General features: G+C 52.3%; 1 protein-coding gene across 30 annotated transcripts in view; it reads left to right on the top strand.

The window, feature by feature from the left end:
• Positions 1-9,105: 9,105 nt before the first annotated feature.
• Positions 9,106-10,293, top strand: part of EFCAB6 (EF-hand calcium binding domain 6) — a 241,057-nt gene continuing 239,869 nt past the window's right edge. For all 30 annotated transcript variants that reach the window (XR_014081614.1, XR_014081615.1, XR_014081611.1 and 27 more), the window contains exon 1: positions 9,106-9,177. The gene's annotated coding sequence lies outside the window, so the exon portion shown is untranslated. The remainder of the gene's footprint in view (positions 9,178-10,293) is intronic.

The following is a 10,293-nucleotide window of genomic DNA, read 5'->3' as shown; positions in this document are numbered from 1 at the left end:
GGCTGGGTCACCAGGACTCAGCATTCCAAGGGCTGACTCTCCCTGGCTCTTGGTTCCGCCACCTTTTGTGTCTCTCTGAAGCTGATTGAGAGAGAGGGTGGGGGAGAGGGAGACAAGCGGGAAGAGGTTTGGCCGCACGTGGGGTCCAGGGCTTTCGGCCTCCGTCTGGGAAGGCCCCTTTCAACAAGGCAGACGGTGGTGTGGAGACCGACCTGCTGACTCCTTTGCCCCCGTGAATTCCAGAGCCCATCTAACTGAGGCCCTGTGGGAGGGAGGTCCAGGACGATTTCTTATTGGGTAAAAAGCCTGGGGTCTTCGAAAAGTCATGCTGATTTTCAAATGAACTAGTTCTTTAGGTCTCAGGTGAAGTCCCAGAATTTATTTTGGTGTCTGGGATGACCTAGACCCCCCTTGGGCCCACATCCAGTCTGCTATGTTCTGGGGGGGGGTCTGCTCCTAAATCACCTCCAGATCACCTGAAATCAGGCAGGTTATAGTAGAGGTGGAGCCGCTGAGCTGAGAGGCAGGGCGGGGCCGCCTTCAGTGAACAACCCCCCAGGCCCTGCCCGGCGGATGTCTCACCACAGTCCCTGGGTCCACTCAGGACACACTTCTGACGGCCGCGGGCGCTGCTGGCGGCACTAGGGTCCCCAGCCTGTGTGGCGTGCCTGCTCTGGTGGGGAAGTGATGTCATAAAACCTGGGGCACGTTCAGGCCCAAGTGGGCTGCTGGGGACCCGTGTGCTCCCGAAGGCCAAGGAGGAGAGGCCCCCTGAGTGGAGACCAGAGGGAGGCGAGGGACCTGCGGCCTGGGCCGCCTGAGGGAGGGGGCATGTGCTGGGCAGTGCTCAGAGGCTGGCAGCTGGCACGGTCAGGAGCCAGTTCCCAGACAGCCTCATGGGTCATGAGAGTTAGATTTTGTAAGAAGAAATGAAGGCTCAAGAAGGCTTAACTGAAGGGATGCTACCCGGGGTGCCCCCCCCGCCGACCCTGCTGCAGGTAGAGAGGGTGAGGGGCAAGTACCGGCCTTGTGGTTCACCAGGTCCACAGAACGAGGTGGGTGGTCGGCCGTGTTCGAACATCCCCGAGGTAACTTCTGCCCCAGCCCCTGGCTCTTCGTGCTCTAGGGCGTCGTGTGCTGGGCACAGTTGCTGCCTCTTGCACTTGGAGCAAAGTCAAGGGCAAAATGACTCGAGGCCAAAGGTGCCGCGGATCCTACCAGTGAAGCCAGGCTGGAGAGCAGAGTGACCCGGGGGGTAGTAGCCCCTGGGGGTGGGTGGGGTTTGAGGGACTGAGGTGAGGAACATCTGGACAGATGGACAGGGCCAGAGAGGCCTGGGCAGTGCGCTGACCTTACGGATCCCACCACGGGGTTTCTGCATGTCCCCGTCTCCAGGGAAGTCCCGGGTTGCCTGGCCTTTTGACTTCGCAGACTAAAAAGATTCCAAAAGGCACCTGGGGGACCTGCACAGGCTTAACTCCCAAGCAGCTGGATTCAGCCACAGCCCCCCACCAGCTGGGCCTGTCCTGGTGCCCTCCAGGCTCTGACCCGGCCATCCAGGGCTCATCAACACCCACCCCCACCCCCACCCCACGCACCCAATCCCTTCATCTGAAATGCCCAAGAAGGCCATCTCACCTGAGCAGGTGAGCCACTTAAATTCTCCAATCCAGTGTCACAATTTATATACAGTCTGCACATGCTAACTTCATGGGATGGTCACAGGATTTTAAGTGGCTTTGAAAACACAAACGTAATTCACAGAATCGCTGGTCTGTGCCTGGCCTTGCTGGTGAGCGCCCCCTAGTGGCCAAGTCACAGGTGACGGCTGACATCCTCAGTCCACAGGGAGACCGCCCCCCCAAGCCTGTGCATGCAGGGGGGTGCACAGTCTCTGGGAGGCCCCACGTGTGGGACAGCTTTGTCGCCTTTCTGAGCTGGGTGGCTGCTGTCTGCAATGGTGGAGGGGGTCCTTGGGTGTCCCGGAGAACTCTGCCCTGTGGATCCCGTCCTCCCATAGAGGCTGGTCCCAGCCCTGCCCACAAGGCATCACCTTCCCCCCCTCACTGTTGAACAAGCACTTTCAGACTGGGGTGGCACGTCGGCCAGGCAGTCCAGACTCCTCCAGCGAGGAATGCCCTCTGACATCCCTGGACGTCCAGTCCCCACAGGCTCACCACCTTCTGGGATGGTCATTCCATTGCTGGTGGTCCTCTCCGGCCACTTAAGCAGACCCTCACCTCTCAGCCTCCCTCCTCTCTGGCCTTCCTGAGATGCCCAGCCCTGCCTGACCTGGTGAGCGTCTCCCCTCTGCTCCCAGGTGTTCCCTGCCTTCCTCTCATCCCGCCCCCGCCTACTACTCTGCACTGTCTCCCCATGTGGACAGCGACGCCCTGAAAGCAGGACTGGGCTGGATTTTCCTAGGTCAGAATATGGAATATAATTAGCACTTGATATTTGCTGAGAGGCATCTTGCACTGTTGGAGTGGGTTTCATTTTTTCTGAACACCATCTGCCCTGCCCCTTCTACGCACTGCTCCTGGTCCTGCCCTCGGGGGCCATAACTTCCTAAGTAAGACCTAGGCTGGTGCCCTGCCTCCTCCCCGGTCGGGAACAGAAGGAGTGGTGCAGAGAGCCAGCCCTCCGATGCCGATGCCGAGCAAGGAGACGCGACCTCAGTGATGGCAGGGAGATGGCTGAATGGAAGAGACAGGGTGAGAGCTGGTCTGCAAACGTGGGATGTGAGCAGGGCAGGCGCCAGAGACAGGCATGCCCGGTGGGAAGAAACAGGACGCACTACAATGAGGCAGGCATTCGGCTCTAACCCACTCTGCCACCACTGGTGGTGGGACCGAGGGGACGGCTCCTTTTCATCTTATAACGGGGAGGTCTCATTTCAGGTGTTTTGAAATCCTACCCTGTCCAAGCATGCTGTGAGTGGTCAAACTGTCTATCCACCCAGCCCCAGAGGAGCTGATCCATGGGGGAGATCGTGACGTTTTTAGCCAGGGATGGACTTTGCCGGCGAGGGCAAAGAGGATTGGTTATGGGAGCACCTGGCACACAGCTTGGGCCCACCACCGCCTTCTCCAAGGCGTGCTGAGTCTTTGCCAAGTCTACACATCAAATGACAGTCTGATTCTCACACTTGGATCCCTGTAAGCTAGTTGGCACTGGATGTCTGAGCTGCAGTCTTTAAATCTGTCCCCCTCACCATTGACGGAAGGAATCTGTGCTCTATTAAAAGCCTTCTTTGAAAACCAGAGAATGCTAAATGTGTTTAAAATATGAAAAAAAAAATCAACCAGAAAATGCATTTTCCCTCTTGAGAGTTGTCATCTTTACATGTATCCGTGGTGTTGGGCACCAGCTGGGAACAGAAGTCTTAAAATATCGCGAGCAAGGCCATCTCTGCAGAAGGTAAAACTCCCAAAGCCAATAAGACTCTGTTCTCCAGTCTTTTGCATCCTCAAAATATTTAAGTGATTTGGTTAAAAATTTCCCCCCACCCTATTTTTCTCGTCTCTTATTTCTCCCCTTCATAGTCCACGGTACATGTGATTTCCAGAAAAAAAATTTTTTTTTTTTTTACTCAAATGCAGCTGGTACCTTGGTGCCCATCTCAGTCTGCCCAAGAACCTCTGGCTGTTTGGTCCCTTGTGCCCAACTCAGCCTGTTCCCTCTGCCTGGACTCCACCCAGATGACACTGACTTAAGCTTGAAGCTCAGCTTGGGTGCGGCCTACTCCAAGAAACCCCTGGCGTCTCCCACTGCACCTCCTCCCAGGGGTGGGGACCACTGCCGCGCTCCTCCTAACAGACTCCGAACCCAGTGACTGCCTGCTTCTTGATAATCAACCATGTCTCTCTCATTCTCCTTGGTGCCGAGAAGTTAGCTCAGAAAAGACAGTGACATGTTGATGTCCGGAGCATCCTGACTGGCCACTGAATTCAGCCTGCCCTGGTCGTCTCAACAGCCTCGGACTTTGCAAGCACGTCATCTGTGACTCACTGCCTTGCTGCTCTCTGGTCTGGCCACACAGATCACTCCTACGCCCCTCACAAACTCTTTCTCAACTCGGCTGGACTGCTTTGCCCTCTTGGAAAGCCCTCCCTGCTATTTCTAAGTGCTGCCAATTCATGTCCACCACCTGCCACAAGCTGGCATCAAAACAGTCTCCAGGAGGTCATCATGAATTAACTTAGCTCTCTGATGCTGCCATCCTGTGGGTACTCAGGCTTCCACTTTTACCAAAGATGTGAGGGGTTGCAGATTGTGGCAGACAGATTGTCAGGGGCTGGTGGCTCTCTCTCTCCTGGGTCCCTACCACACTTGGGACTCTGCAGCAGAAAAGGCCAGAACCTTCCTTAGTCCAGAGAGTGACTCGGGTGTCCCCACTTTCGCCATGAGACAAGCAGTGGCAGCAAGTACATTTCTCCTTAGAATGGAGTGTGCCAGGAGTGTGCCTTGAATTCTCAAAGAGTAATAACTCTCTATAATGGGATATTGGTTTACATTTGTTAAGAAAACATTTTGTTCCTGTTTTCAAGTTTCCTTTCCTAAGTATGTGTTTTCAGCCCCAAGGAGACTATAAGTAGAGACTGTGCCTCGTTCATCACTCTGTCCCCATCCTGTTTAGCACAGCGCTCCATTCCTATCAGGTAATCAATAAATGCTTGTTACCTAACTAAAGGCAAATTAAATGCTAAACAGCACTAATTGCAAGCTGTCGCGAGATCCTGGCTCTCGGCAGAGAGAATTGCTTGTGATTGTCAGGGGTTTGCTAGTTGCCCAGGTGTATGAAACATGAAATTGTTATTTTCTAACTGCTTCTTTGTTCCGGAGGGTGGGCCGTTCCCCTCAGATTGCTGCGATAAGACGTTCGGAGGGCAGAATTCATTAAAATTCTAAACGCTGGTATTCCACACCATGGAATCTTGTTCAGGGGTGAGATAAGTGGATTTTGATTCCTGTCTTCGCGAACAGAGACAGGCAGTAACTGTCAAGGGAGATGAAAGGCGTCCTGTCTACTGGCGCACAACAGGGGAAAGAAGCCCAGGAGCTGCTACCCATCTCTCCACAGCTGATCCTAAAATGGTCCCCTGTTCACAGCCGATAATCAATTATTTGTAGCGACAATGTTTAAAATGTGCAATTTAGTTTCTGGCTGATTGAACTAAAATGAGCAGCTGCGTCATCTGTCAAGGTACATATCCCGCCCGGAGAGGAAGCACCTATTTTAGCAAAGAAAAAAATAACCACGGTGGTTCTTCCAAAAGAGACGCCTGTACCTCATTTCTTTTCATTTAATTTTATCTTCGCCTAAGGACAGCTCAGGAGAGTCTCCATTCTGTGAGTCCACCAAAAGCACAACCGCCAGAGAAATCTCAAGTAGGCTTCCCAGGGACGTCCTCCGCTTCCCTTTAGATGGACCATGCATTCGTGGCACGCGCCAGCTCGTGCGTCCTTTATTAACAGACGAGGTGGAAAACAGCACTTAACTTCTGAGGGGTCAATCAGTTCCTGCTACTTATTACTCTACATGAAAGCATAACTTCCACTTATAACATCGCTGTTGATTAACCATGAGATGATTACAGCCTTGATCTCAGAGCCTGGTCTCCTAGAGGTGCTGAACTGTGGTGAAAATGTAGCCATGAGTATTCAGCACCTGGAGGGCACACATAGCTCTCACCACCCCGACTTTCTTCTGGATCACTGAGGGATGAGCTGGCTGCTGGATTATCACAGGTGTAAACGTACCCACCTTTCCATGGTTTGCGTCTCCAGATTTCATCAAAGGTTTTCAGAGGTAGATTCTTACAATGGTTGCAAGGTCGAGGCTGTAGCAATTTCTTGAGCAGGGAATGTAACTGGTTTCAGTGGTACTGAAAGGTATATTTTTTTCATTTCGGCTGTGCCATGCGGCATTTGGGATCTTGACCAGGGATCAAACCTGCATTCGTGTGGGCTGGATTGTTTCAGTCATGTCCCAACTCTTTTGCAACCCCATCGACTGTAGCCCACTAGGCTCCTCTGTCCAAGGGATTTCCCAGGCAAGAATACTGGAGTGGGTTTCCATGCCCTCCTCCAGGGCATCTTCCTGACCCGGGGATTGAACCCAAGTCTCTTACGTCTCCTGCACTGGCAGGCAGATTCTTTACCACTAGCGCCACCTGGGGTTTTAAATTTTTATTTATTTATTTATTATTTATTTTTGGCTGTGCTGGGTCGTCACTGCTGCATGGGCTTTCTCTGGTTGCGGTGAGCGGGGGCTACTCTCTAGTTGTGGTGCTTGGGTTCTCATTGCGGTGGCTTCTCTTGTTTCAGAGCTTAGGCTCTGGGGTGTTCGAGCTTCAGTAGTTATGGCCCTTGGGCTCAACAGTTCCAGTTCTCGGGCTCTAGAGCACAGGCTTAATAGTTGTGGGGCACGGGCTTAGTTTTTCCATGGCAAGTGGGATCGTCGCAGATCAGGGATGGAGCCTGTGTCCCCTGCATTGGCAGGCGAATGCTTTACCCCTGAGCCAGCAGAGAAGCCCAGAGCATGGAGTCTTAACCACTGGATTTCCAGGAAAGTCCTACACTCTTGAAAAGTATTGAGGATCCCCCAAAGCTTTTGTTTTTTGTGAGTTATATCTATCACTATTTATCATACTAGACAGTAAAAGTGATAAAAAGTTTAAACATTTGTTTACCAATTCATTTAAAATAACAATAAAACCGTCATATAGTGACACTTTATGAAACAACTGTATTTTCCAAAACAAAAAGAACGAGTGAAGAAAGGCCGTTTATATTTTTACGAATTCTTTAATATCTGCCTTAACAGGAGACAGCTGGATTCTCCTATGTTTGTTCTCATTCAGTCTGTTGCAATGTCATCCATCATGTAGTGTCTGGAAAACCCTACTGCACAGTTATGAGAAAGTGAGAGTGAACACACAAACAACATCTTCTTATGAAGATAGTTTTGACAATTATGGACTCTCTGAAGGGGGTCTCAGGACACTCAGGGGTCCCCAGACCACCCTTGGAGAACAGCTGACCCGAACAGTTCAGTCCAAGAGCTGGTGAATGGCGATGACCCCATTAGGACACAAGGGAGAGAAGTGGCCTCTGTGGAAAGCACCCTTTTGGTTCCAAAGTTCCAAAGGCTCTTTTGGAACAAGAGCAGAAGAGATGGGGGCCAAAGTGACTGTAAGGCAAATGTGCGTTCCCTTCTTATGGACTGGTTTTCTCAGTGGGACCTGAGGTGAGGTCACTCACTCAGGGTGATGAGTTAAAGGGTGTGGAAGGTCTGAGCAGAGAGAAGACATGAATTGACTCTCTCGGTGAGTAGGAAACCTAGCTAACCAGTGATGGGGAGTCAGCTCAACAAGAGGGATCATAAAACAACCTTCTCTGGGGCTCTCGGCAGGTCACCCTGTAACTTACCAACTAACAGAGCCACGTGGCCGGGATTCCTCAGTAAGGCTGCGCCTCCGGGGCCATTGATTCTCTCTCACCTGTGAGTTAACACAGTGATGAACAGGGTGATGCATAGCAGGACCTGGGACTCAGCCTGCTGCTGCTTAGTCGCTTCAGTTGTGTTCGCCTCTGTGCAACCCTATGGACTGTAGCCTGCCGGCTCCTCCGTCCATGGGATTTCTCCAGGCAAGAATACTAGGGTGGGTTGCCATGCCCTCCTCCAGGGGAACTTCCTGACCGAGGGATCAAACCTGAGTCTCTTGCATTGCAGGCAGATTCTTTACTGCTGAGCCACCAGGGAAGCCCGGGACTTAGCCTGCCTGGGTTCTAATCCTGCTTTTGCTACTGACTCACTGTGCCTCTCTGTGCCTTAGTGTCCTATCTGTAAAACGGGAATAATTACTCCTAGTACCTACGTCTTAGGGCCGTTATGAAGATAAATGAAGATTAAGTGCACGTAAAGTATTTAGATGGGTGCCTGGTAAGGGCAGTGCTCCAAAGAATCAGCCACATTATTGCTACTATTACTGGGCTTTCCTGGTGGCTCAGGCAGTCAAGAATCTGCCTGCAATGCAGAAGACCTAGGTTTGATCCCTGGGTCCAGGAAGATCCCCTGGAGGAGGGAATGGCAACCCACTCCAGTATTTCCAATGGGAAATCCCACGGACAGAGGGGCTGATGGGCTACAGTCCATGGGGTCCTAAGAGTCAGACAGGCGCGACTAAACCACACCACACCATTATCCACATGACTTACTGAGTTTCTACTCAGCCTGTGAGCATGGTAAAAAACTGGCTCATCAGATGACTATTTATTTACCTGTCTACTGGCGGTTGGAGGAAGACCGGGATGTGAGTGCTGAGGATACCAGGTTGGGTAAGGCAACCTTGTCCTGCCTTTTCCCCAGATCACCGGGAGGATGCCAGCAGGGCACAACTAGACTCAGGAGGCAACAATCAGAATCGCTAAGTGCTAACATGTAGGAAGGGCGCAGACGTGGTCGGGGCTTAGATACCTTCCTGCCTTCACCCTGAGGCCTTCCCTTGTGGCTCAGCTGGTAAAGAATCCGCCTACAATGCGGGAGACCTGGGTTTGATCCCTGGGTTGGGAAGATCCCCTGGCGAAGGGACAGTATTCTGGCCTGGAGAATTCCATGGACTGCATAGTCCGTGGGGTTGCAAAGAGTCGGACACGACTGAGCGACTTTCATTAGACTTTCTTCATCCTGACCCCAGGCTCTGGGTGGGTACGCTTGGTTTAACAGGTGAGGAGTCTGCTTCGCAGGATGAGACAACCCTCCCCCGGCCACGAGGCTCGAAGCGGTATTCTGCGACCCGTCCGACAGCTCGCGCTACGGCCAGGTTACCAGAAACGCGCTCCCACGATGCCCGCCACCCTAACTCTGGCCGGGGTATCAGTCGCCGGAGGACACGACCCCCGGCGGAAGCTCCTCCCGCGGGGCGGGGGGGCGGAGCCACCGGGCAGGCCTGGTCACGCCCCCTCCGCTCCAACTTCCTAGTCGATCTGGCCAATCGGAGCTCCGTTTCTTGCCGGGTGGGGAAACGTATTCTCCAATCAGCGAGCGCTGCCGTCGCTCGGGCAATAGCGTCCTAGAGACATCGCGTGGGCTGGGCCTCTGTGGCCAGGGAGCCCTGGGGTCCACGAGCCGAGTTGGCCCCCATGAGGCGGAGGATTGAGAAAGGGGCTGGGGTAAGGCGGAGCGGCCTCGGCAAGAGCGCACGAGCCCGGGGTGGGGGAGACGAGAGCTGAGGAGGGCCCGGCAGGACAGCTCTAGGGTGCCATAGCCCCGGGACACGTCGCATCCCCTCCTTGTCTGTGGCCAAGGGGCGGTGGTGACCCGTTTACTCGTTTCACGCACGTGTGTATGTGGCGCGCCTGACTGTGCCAGGAGCCGTTGTCGGGTCTGGGGGCTCCTGCAGTGAATTCGTTGTTGTTTTTCAGTCGCTCAGTCACATCTGACTCTGTGACCCCATGGACTGCGGCTCGCCAGTCTTCCCTATCCTTCACTATCTCCCAGAGTGAATATTCTCCTGCAGTGAATAGCCCCGTCCTTTTTATATTTCTATAAAGACCGACTATAAACAACGTAGAAGGTGGTGAATCTGCCTCCCAGTCTCTCTGAGGGTCACATCACTCCGACTTACAAAATGTCTCATGTTTTCTTCTTCCATTTGTCCCCACAGCAGCCTTTCGAATATTTTAAGTTTCGCCTTATAGATGAGGACTTGAACCCCGCAGGGTGAAGGGGGTTGTCCCCGAGAATCACATCACTAGAAGTTGCAGAGCCAGAATTCAAACTGAGCACTTCTATCTCATGTCAGAATCTTAAGGCTTTCTGGAACATTCCTCTTCCTCAAACTGCAGGAGTGATCCCTGCCTCCCTCAGAACTCTGTTTGGAAACACTCTCAGAAATGTTCAGCGGTTGTTTAAGACCTTTGGCTGAATTACCCCATACTTCCTTTTCCTTCTGTCCTGAAAATCTTTGCCTTTCAGGATGCCTTGGCCGTTAAGAAGACTTACTTCCTTATCAAGAGGAGTACTTTAATAAAGTTTCTTAAATTGTGTGTGCCCCTAAATGAGTGGACTTACAGAAATGCTGTAAAAAAAAGAATTTTTTTTTTCAACTTTCACATACTGCTGTTCCTTCTCTTTTATCCATTGTCTTCAACAGATGTATTTACTTGGCTAAGTCTGGGGAACTGAAAGTGAATCAGGCAAGGGTCCTTTGATTATCTGTGAACATGTTTGTCTCCTACTCAGCCTTACTGTAAGCTTTAGGAGGGCAAGGATTGATTTCAGTTACC

The sequence above is a fragment of the Giraffa tippelskirchi genome, chromosome 4 (assembly GCF_054371585.1).
Source record: "Giraffa tippelskirchi isolate mGirTip1 chromosome 4, T2T-mGirTip1v1.2.pri, whole genome shotgun sequence".
Classification (NCBI taxonomy): domain Eukaryota; kingdom Metazoa; phylum Chordata; class Mammalia; order Artiodactyla; family Giraffidae; genus Giraffa; species Giraffa tippelskirchi.
Note: the sequence above shows the minus strand (reverse complement) of the source record. Positions and strands in the feature narration are given on the sequence as shown.